The sequence below is a fragment of the Mobula hypostoma genome, chromosome 10 (genome assembly GCF_963921235.1).
Source record: "Mobula hypostoma chromosome 10, sMobHyp1.1, whole genome shotgun sequence".
Taxonomy (NCBI): domain Eukaryota; kingdom Metazoa; phylum Chordata; class Chondrichthyes; order Myliobatiformes; family Myliobatidae; genus Mobula; species Mobula hypostoma.
This window is the reverse complement of record NC_086106.1, coordinates 64,546,167-64,557,091: the sequence shown is the minus strand read 5'-3', so window position 1 is coordinate 64,557,091 and position 10,925 is coordinate 64,546,167. Positions and strand designations below refer to the sequence as shown.

Here is a 10,925-nt window from a genome sequence, read left to right as displayed (position 1 = left end):
GCAACCTTCAGATCACTAGACCGACACCTTAACCACTTGGCCATGCGCCAACCTGTTTATGAATAGTTTTTCATAAATTCTATTGTATTTCTTTCTTTTCCTGTAAATGCCTGCAAGAAAACAAATCTCCAGGTAGTATATGGTAACATATATATACTTCTATAGTAACCATGCTCTGAACTTTTGATAAAGAAAAGCATTATAGTATAGTTAGCACTTCGGAATTTCAGAATGCAAATACACTGCTTGAATCCAACTTTGAATTTTTTGAAGTCTTAAGGTTTTGATGGACCTAATTCAAGCCTTTATGGACCTAATTTTACACTTCTTGTTTGCTTGCACATTCCATTTATTTTATACTGCCGTAAGCATTAGGAAAAGAAAACATAAATTGCTTCTAAAAATGTCTTTCCATTTCTGTACTGAGAATTGTCTTGCCTTAAAGGAATCTGTTAATGGATTGCTCTGTTTTGTTGGAAAGTCAAGGGAGGGAAGGTGTGCAGGATATTCTTTTAAAGTTTTTCACAGGCCTTTGGAACTGCCCAATAATACTCCTGCTTGCTCAGTAATACAGATGTTAACAATTAAGAAGAATCACTGAGCTTTCTTGACAAGCAACTTTTAACATAATCCACAACAAAGTTACTGGTGAATGCAGCAGGCCAGGCAGCATCTCTAGGAAGAGGTGCAGTCGACGTTTCAGGCCGAGACCCTTCGTCAGGACTAACTGAAGGAAGAGCTAGTAAGAGATTTGAAAGTGGGAAGGGGAGGAGGAGATCCAAAATGTTAGAAGACAGGAGGGGGAGGGATGGAGCCAACAGCTGGACAGGTGATTGGTAAAAGGGATATGAGAGGATCATGGGACAGGAGGCCCAGGGAAAAGGAAAAATGTGGGTGGGGGGGAACCCAGAGGATGGGCAAAGGGTGTCCTGACGAAGGTTCTCGGCCTGAAACGTCAACTGTACCTCTTCCTAGAGATGCTGCCTGGCCTGTTGCGTTCACCAGCAACTTCGATGTGTGTTGCTTGAATTTCCAGCATCTGCAGAATTCCTCGTGTTTACGTTTTAACATAATCCTTTTGTTTGTTTCTTGGTACTAACTGAGCATACATATGTTGAAGTTAGATCAGTGACAATGGTTAAGTAGCATTTCCACTGAAGTTATTTTCACCATGATATGCAGCAGTTTTGTACTGACCTAACTGGATTCGAATTTCAGATTCAGATTTATTTATCACATGTACATCAAAACGTAGGGAAATGCGTTTGTTTGCAGTATCAACCAATAAGATCTAGGGTTGTGCAAGGGGCAGCCAACAAGTGTCACCATGCATTCCAGCACCAACATAACATGTCCACAGTGCTCGGCAGAACAACACAACAAGCAACAAAACAACAACAGCAAAACAAGCCACTTTTCTCCCGCCCAGCCACCCACATACACAGACAATCTCCCTACTCTGGGACTTGTCTCCAGCCTGCAGATTCCAGGATTTGGCCACTGGTCTACTTTCAGACGTCCAATCGACCTTTGGGCTCTGATATTTAATATCGAGCCCCATACTAGCCGATGACGGAGCTCGAGGCACACTGACCAAATGGCCCTTGTGGGTCCTGCTGACATGAACACCCGAACCCAGGAGACACAGTCTGGGATAGTCCAATGTCAATGGATGTTCTTCGTCATCTATCCACAGTGCTGGCCTTTGAGAGCTGAACAGAGGCCTGGACTGCAGATGTTCTTCAGCACCTGTCGCTGGAATTGAAACATGGAACACAGAGTGTAGGGTGGAGCCCTAACCTCCACACCCCTGTCCCTCAACCCTAGTCTAAACTCAAACTTTCCCACATCACTGTCCCGAAACTGTAACTTGACCTCTAACTCCCCCCTCTGTCCTCAAAACCATCCCAACTAACTTAAAAAATAACTAACTCTGAGCCATGATCTCGACAGAGACAGCAGTGCAGCACCATCTTAAAATCAAAAACCATAATAATGATTAGCAAAAATATACCATAAAACAGTGATGAATCCATGTATAATTTATTAATAAAATATAGGTCATATTTCACAATGGCTTTTTGTCTAGCTATAATAATTGAAGATTATAATAATCTTGAATTGAGAGTTGTTCACATTAGATCAGTATTAAATACTGATTTACGGCAGTGTTGCACAGCAGCCATGCTGGAGTTGGTGCTGCTCCCCAGTGTTTCCTCAGCAGAAGACAAGCTGTGTTGTCTTCGACTGCAGGCCACTGAAACGTTCATGTACTCGGGTACCTGGACTATATTTTACTGTTATCTTATACAGTATGTGCTTGCTATCATATATGAGCTATTTGTGCCTTGTTTTACATGTGACTGTTGGTAATTTTTGCACCTTGGCCCCGGAATAACACTGTTTCATTTGGCTGTATTCATGGGTATCAAGTTAAGGTTGATAGACAATTAAACTTGAACTTGGACTTAGTTAAATTGCCAGAATGAAACGGTCAGGGTGTCTGGACCAGAGGAGAGGGACGGGCCGGTCTTTAGCTTACTGCTCAGCGAGGTTCACTCATCTCTGCGCTGAACTGAGGCTGTGGCCTTCATCTCACAAGATCCTGGATCAGCTGAAGTTGTAACTGACTTTGTGGCTGTGGACTTAATTTTGTGAACTTTGAATGCTAATTGTTTACTTTTATTGTTTGCACAATTTGTTTTTTTTCAGCACGTTGGCTGTTTGACAGTCTTTTTACATACTTCAATAATAAATATACTTTGAACTTAATTGTAAAATAATGCTGAATGTTAAGTGCCGTTTCCAATCACGAATGTTCACTTATACAGATCTGATAAAATCCTGATTTCTGTATCATCAGAATTCTCTCTTTATCTAATAATGATGCAGGTATAGAATATCTAAAAATTGGGAACCACTATAATCTTTTATCAGCCCATATACATAATTATACAGAATATTCTTATTTTCTGAAAAAGGAGAATAATTTGTAATCTTTTGTTATCACTGCTTTAAGGTATGAGGTTCATTTAAAACATAGCTATGATAAGAAAAGTGCCATTCTGACACATTTTTTCATATGCATTGCTAATTCAATTTAAATAGATCATTGATTGGCAAATAAATTGCTGGTACTTTCAATATGTCAGCTGCACCAAATACAGAAATAAATTGTTGTTCATTGCCATGCTTAACAAAGACCTTGGAGAAGATCCAGTATCATTTGGCAATTCCGTTTTGACATTTGTAAGTAGTTTTTATACCTCAAATATCTTCTATAATACACTTCACTTCCAATGAGGCAGTTAAAGTTTGCAAGGATTACATCAACATCTGAATCCCCTTATCCCCTTAACATTAGCTAGCCTTATTTCCTTTGCTAATTTGAGTAAAAAATACTGCATCATTAGCTCTTGTAGCATTTTCTGTATGCTATCACAGTCTACTTTTCCTGATTTTATAATCTTTAATAACATTCATCAAAAAGAATCTATTATTATTAGCATCATAATTCTCGGTTGACTTAGCCTTAAATACTTCTCAGGAAAGAGATTAACAGGAACATGTTGAATTTCCATCAATATTCATTCAGATAATGTATTAAGTGGTCTTGCATAATATCTTGCAGCAATACTGCTGAGGGAAGATCTTTCTTCCTTTCATAGCCAGTCTCTTGGGATAGTGGATGACTTGTTTCTACTCACCTGTGGTGTATGAGGTCAGATAATGAAGTCAGTCAGGGAAACACGGACCCTTCCACAGATAGGGCATGAGGTTCCTGATGGGATGGTCATATTGGTAGCCCATCAGGTGGTGTATTCCTTCTGGGATTTACCCTAGGATTCTGTTGGAGGATCTTGATGTGGTCCTAGTGTTTCTTCCCCATAAACAAGAGATTTTCAGGTATCAGAGGGGATCTCGTATCATTTCATGAGGTGTAAAATATTTTTGAATCTTTTCTAATTTGCTTTTTAATCTTTTTGTAATGATCTTCAGACAGGCATACCCAGGTATGGTGTAAACTCAGAACTTGAAAGTAATAATTAATGATGACGATTTATTCAGAGAATAATACAAGGAATAATCAAACTAAGAGCTCACTTACTTGGAAGTTGAGCACACAAAACAGTAGTTCACACGGAACTCAAATCCAGGACTCAGCCATGAATGCTCGTCCAGAATAACGTTAAATGGAGCTTAAAACACTGGAAACCCGCCCAGGTCAAAATTAAAAACTAATCACTGAAAAACAAGAAGCATAAGGAAACTGTATTTTTATAATGAGCATTACAAAAAATACAGTGTCATCTTAATGATAAAAGTAGTCATTAAATAACTCCAATGAACTCAAATAAATGACATTCAGGTGCATCGAGACCTGCACTGAGACATGGCACCCCTCCCTAGTCCAAAGGGTTTATGACAGGACACCCCACCTTCCATTTCTTGCACTTGATGGCCAAGGACAATCTGTTATGAAAGTTCATCATTAATTGAGGGTCCAGAATATCCTGAGGAGGAACCCAGCATCATTCCTCGACAGAAGGTTTCCATTATCCTAGTTTACGTAATTGATTTTTGCCACAAATTTTGTTTATCCTTTGAATTAATCCTTTTCTTTCTCAATATTTTTATTGATTTCTTACATAAAAGAATACAGAGTACAGTAGGATATATAATATATATCGATTACAATATATTGAAATGACAAATATAGTCTCATTACCCCATATCCATATACATTAAATTTAAACATAATATTGAAAACAGATAATTTTATTATACAAAAAAAATATAAACCCACTACCAGAAGAAAAGAACAGCTGTTTGGTTAAAAAAAAGAAAAGGAAAAAAAATCCTTATCATATAATAAAACATTATGTTAGCCAACATCTGTGCTTAATAACAAATCAAAGATTTTGAAAATAATTCCAAAAAGGTCCCCACAATGTTAAAAAATCTTGTCTGGGTTTAGAAATTGAACAGTGAATCTTCTCTAAATTTAAACATGATATAACATCATTTAACCAATGAGTATGAGTGGGCGGAGTGGCATCCTTCCACTTAAGCAACAATACCCTCCTGGCTATAAGAGAAATAAAGGCCAAAATATGCAAATCATGTGTCTCCAAAATAATATAATTTTCTCTAACAATAGCATCTAAGGCAGTCAAAGGATTAGGTTTAAAATTTACTTTAAAAACCACCAAAAAAGTTTAGAATACTTCCTTCCAATATTTTTCAAGACTCGGACAAGTCCAAAACATATGAATTAGTGAAGCTTCTTCATTGTTACACCTATCACAATAGGGAGATATATCCGAATATCTGAATATTTTGCCTAAATTTTTATATTTATTTCAGTCCATACCTGTTTTTATTCCTAAATTCTTCTTTGATTCTTTGGATTCTATTATATCTTCTTATATATGGAAAAATAAAATATCTCGATTAAACAAAGTTCATCTTCAAAAAGCTAAAAAGAATGGAGGTTTAGCCTTACCCAATTTTAGGTTTTATTACTGGGCAGTCAATATATGGAATCTTACGTTTTGGTTATATTACATTAATCGAGAGGATTGTCCGGTCTGGGTTTCCTTAGAAGCTAATTTTGTTCAGAAATTTTCTATTATTTCTCTTCTCAGATCCTCAATTCCTTTATCTTTAAGTAATTTAACTGATAATTTTGCAGTTAAATGCACTTTGAGGATCTGGGTACGATTTAGAAAATATTCTGGTTTATTGAGTTTTTCACTTTCAAGTCCCATTTTTTCTAACTTTTTTTTAAACCTTCTATGACTGATGTAGTTTTTAAAGAGTGGAATAGATTGAGTATTAAATGTTCTCAGGATTTGTTTCTTGGAGACAGTCTCTCTTCATTTGAACAACTGTCAGCTAAGTATAGCCTACACAAAACCCATTTTTTCGATATTTACAAATTAGAGACCTTTTGCGTTCAAGTACATACATTTCCTAAAAGTCCAGATAAGAATTTATTCGATCCAATTTTTAATGGATCTATATCTAACATTTATGGTGTGTTGTTGGGAATGAGAAATAGTCTTTTGGACAAAATTAAAAATCTCTGGGAACAAGATTTACATATTCCAATTTCTGAGGATACTTGGAATGAAATTTTTAAATTGGTTAATACCTCATCGTTATGTGTCCGTCATTCCCTTCTACAATTTAAAGTGGTTCATAGGACCCACATTTTTTTAAAATTTCAAAATATACTTCATTCAAAAATAAAATTATATACAATAAACCATTCAATGACTCTCAATCCTTTACATACATTTCCCTTATGGTCTCTCGATAGCCATACTTCTGGCCACCCACATGGCAGGCACTCCGTTGGTTCACCTTCCCACACCACTGTTGAGGGGTATACTCCCCGCCACCCGACCCCTCCGACTCCCGTAGGAGAAGAACCCTAATATGTGGTCCTTCCCCATTGGGCCCTTGCGGTGCCTGCACCGAGTTTCAGAGCGTCCCTCAGCACGTACTCCTGCAGCCGAGAATGTGCCAGTCGGCAGCATTCTCCCACGGACATCTCCATGTGCTGGTAGATCATCAAGTTTCGGGCCGACCAAAGGGTGTCTTTCACCGAGTTGATGATCTGCCAGCAGCACAGGACGTTAGTCTCCGAGTGCATCCCTGGGAACAGCCCGTAGATCAGAGAGTCCTCTGTTACGCAGCTGCTGGGGATGAAACGTGACACTAGCCTGTCCATCCTCCTCCACACCTTCTCTGCGAACTCACAGTGTGCGAAGAGGTGGGTCACAGACTCCTCCTCACTGCAGTCCTCCCATGGGCAACAGGGTGTGGAGGCAACGTTCCGGGCGTACAGGAGGGATCTGACGGGGAGGGCCCCTCTCACCGTCAGCCAGACAGGGTCCTGGTGCCTGTTGATGAGGTCTGGCGATGAGGCATTTTGCCAGATGAACTGGACGGTCTGCTCAAGGAACCACCCCACTGTGTCCATCACATCCTGCAGTGCCTGATGGCCTTGTGGTCAAAGGCGTTCTCCTGGAAGAACTTTTCTATGAAGGACAGGTATGGCGGCAACGACCAGCTGACTGGGGCATTGCGTGGAAGTGGGGCCAGACATCCTTCGTAGCCAGGGTGACAGGTAGAACCTGGGCACATAGTGGTACTTGGTGCTCAAATATCTGGGTTCCACACACAACCTGATGCAGCCACACATGAAGCTGGCCATCAGGGTGAGGGCGACTTTGGGGACGTTCTTGCCCCCATTCTCCAAGGACTAGTGCATGACAGTCCATCTGACCCGCTCCATCTTGGATCTCCAGACGAATCTGAAGACAGCTTGGGTGATTTCTGAGCTGTAGGAGCAGGGGACGACCAGGTTCTTGCCCGTTATCGATAGGGAGCACCCTCCCCACAGTCCTAGTTTCTTTTTCACCTTGGCAGTCCGCTCCTGCTAGTTCTTGTTGCACGCCTCGGCCCCTCCGAACTAGATCCCCAACACCTTCTTGTGATCAGACCTGATGATGAAGAGGACACTGGATCGGTCAGGCCAGTTGCCGAAGAGCATGGCTTCGCTTTTCGTGCGGTTGACCCTGGCCCCGACGCTAGCTCAAACTGTTCGCAGATGCTGATCAGCCTGCGAACTGACCTCAGATCAGAGCAGAAGACGGTGACGTCGTCCATGTACAGGGAGGTTTTCACTTGGGTCCCTCACTGCCTGGCAGCGTCACCCCTCTTATGCCCTCATCCCTCCTGATGGCTTTTGCAAAGGGTTCAATGCAGCACACAAACAAGACCGGGGAGAGGGGACAGCCTTGCCTGACTCCAGACCTGATGGGGAAGCCGTCTGTTTCCCACCCATTGAGCTGGACTGCACTACGGATGTCTGTGTAGAGCAGTCCTATCCAATTCTGGATTCCCTCCCCGAATCCCATTTTGGAGAGCACGTCCGCCATGTACATGCGCGATATCCTGTCGAAGGCTTTCTCCTGGTCTAAGTTCATAGGGCCCACATGACTAAAGATAAGCTGAATTAATCCTAATGGGTAGTTTAAGGACTAAAGAAACAGATATATTATCCAGAATCTTTCTGCACTTCATTGTTGCAACATCAAAGGAGAATCATAGTAAAGTCAAGATAAGATCATCCAGTTAATTCTACCACATCTTCAGTTTCTAGTAATGAAGTACATTTATTGCAATAATATCTGTTATTACCCTGACCGTATTTCTGGGGAAAGAAAGTAGAGAGGTCAGTAACTGGTCTATAGTTTGCTGAGTTGCATGTTCTTCTCCAGAGGTCAATGCAAAATCATTCTGTGGCAAACAGCTAATTCTGGATGTTGCAGTCTCCTCTTTTGCTTTTTCATGAGAACCAATTATTTCAAATGGTTCTACTCGTACTGAATTTTGTTTGTGTCTGTTTATTTGGAGACTTGGCAGTCGGGTGTTGTTGCTCAGCTTGTGATGCTGAATTATCTGCACTAGTAATCTTCACTGAAATACTCGGGTCACTTGAATGATCACACCTTTGTAGAACCTTGTTAGTAGGGATAGTAAAAGATTCCTCTCAGCAGGAAACCTTACCAGAACAACGACAAAGGATCCTAGTACCCATCTTCCCATCAAACATTCTTTCGATTAACCTTTTCTATGGACCTTGAACTCATATCATATCATATCTTTTACTAGTCTTCTCCTCTTCATGTAGTCTGTCCAATAGATATCTTAAATACTCTGAACAGCTCTATTATGCCCCTTGATTGAGGTGATGAATCTCTTGAGATTCTGGGAGAGATGGCAGGTCTCTGGCTATGCTCCAGCGTAACATTATGACTGAATTCAGAAGCCATGAAAAGAACTTGATGTCACTGTTCCTGTAGCAGGTATTGCCAAGATTTGCCAGTCCTGCTTTTCCTGTATCCAGTTTTGCAGCAAGTCTTGAGTACAAACATTCCAATGCATTTCTTTGTTACATCCAAACATTCTGATTGAGCAGCTTATTTTTCCCTCATTTGGAATTGGAAAATCCTTTTCTTGCTTGTGTGACAGATTCACACAGGCCAAGGAAGCCTGAGAACCAGAAAACCATGCAGAATACCAATTCAGACTGATGTCGTTGATGGCTAAGAGCAGAGTTGGACTCTTCTTTAGAGAGCAAGATCATTAATTTGGGAATGTAAAGTAGAAGCATATGGAATGCTTCCGATGAATGTTGGAAACTTAAAATTTCAGCACAGATAATGCTCCTCCTCTTACAACTGGGGAAAAGAGCCTTGAGAGCATCTGTTCAATTTTTGTAAGCGTGACTTCAGTCAAAATATTGAACATTTTCACAGCTGTCAAACATTTCAGTAAGCCAATAATCCACTTAATAGCTCATGGCCATGAAACCCAATCAATCAGATTGGTCTAAGCAGTCACCATCTCTACATCAATGATGCAATCATCATTCTTCAAGTTTTGAATGACCCCATCCATGATTTTCGATGGCACATACTGGACCACAGTGGCCAATACACTTGATGGCCCATCAAGTACATCCACATCCATTTCAAAATGTGTATCACTCATTGGAATGAACTTTGTAGACAGCTCAGGCATGGCTATGCACTGTTGACTGTCATGAGACCTGTGGGCTCTGTGGCAAGCCATCAAGTACTGGGCTGCTAGGTTTCTCGAGCACCTGTTTTTACTATTTGTTGTCTTAACTAGAGTCATTAAGTCCTTGTGCTTTCTGTTTAATCTTGTCAATTAATTGTGACTGGACAGATTTCCTGCATGTTATAATTATTTAAAGGAAACTCTCATGTAGTGTTTCCAGCAGAGTCTTTGTGTGTTTATGGAGAATATTTTGTCTTGCAGCATCACTCAGTTATGCATCTGATGCTCTGTTACTGTTCCTATGTGTTTCTGTTTCCATCTCTTCATGCAAAGTCTGCTATTCCTCCACACCTGGGTCCAGTCCTACCAGTGTACATGGTGACATTTTACTGTTGAGAGGTTTTTTTTACTGCTTCTGAAATGTGTCTTACAAGAAGATGCTTCATAGAGTTTGTGTGACAAAGCAACATCATAGCATCCAAAATTCCATAAATGTCTTTTCAATCCTATTTTCTTCAAACACCTCAATCACACCAAGGTTCCTATAAAACAAATATTCAATTTTCTCTATGCCTTCCATGGAAAGTTACAAGTTGAGATCATCCTTCAAACAGTTATCTGACGGACACAGAGGGGGAAAACAGTAAACAAAAAGATCCCTCCACAACTACCAGAATATTTTCCGCAGCTTGCTTCCCGGGAGTGGACAAGGCAAAATGTCCTCCCCACAGAGGACACATACCAGGTAGTAAATTGTTGATACAATAGTTGTCCCCATGTGGGGGAAGCATAGTGATTCTCCTCTGTCTAAACACCTCCAACAAATGTAAATATTCTGAAGGAACTCCTGACAACTCTATTTAGTTCAAGTCCGCTTGTGAGAAGTCAGGAAGCAACTCGACTGAGAACTTGACATGGTTTACAGCAGGTTGCATGGAAACTTAGGCAGGCATTCCAAAAACCCGGGAAGGCCTCTCAGAACCTCTAGAAAGGCAGTTATCTAGGCATAGGGTCAACCAATCGGGAATGGTGCCAGAAGACCATAATCCAAGGATGATGAAGATATAACCAAGGATTAAGTGAATGTCTGGAGAATGAATAAGATGAAAAAAATTGTTTTCTCTTGCCTTCCAATAATCAACTTGAGAGCAATGGAAAGATGAAAGATTTTTCTAGGTTCCAAAGGTCTACCATCCAGGCCAAAGCAGAGATAGGCTGGTTGAGGAATGCCTGAGGAATTTGTATTCTCTCTGACAGTTTTATATCCAAAAAAATCTCCTCTAAACCCACAAAGACTCTCACAGTGACTACAAGGGCTCTCACAG

General features: G+C 40.5%; 1 pseudogene; it reads right to left on the bottom strand.

Moving 5' to 3' along the window:
• Positions 1 to 8,662: 8,662 nt before the first annotated feature.
• LOC134352551 (ubiquitin carboxyl-terminal hydrolase 35-like) lies at positions 8,663 to 9,717 on the bottom strand (annotated as a pseudogene).
• Positions 9,718 to 10,925: the final 1,208 nt, after the last annotated feature.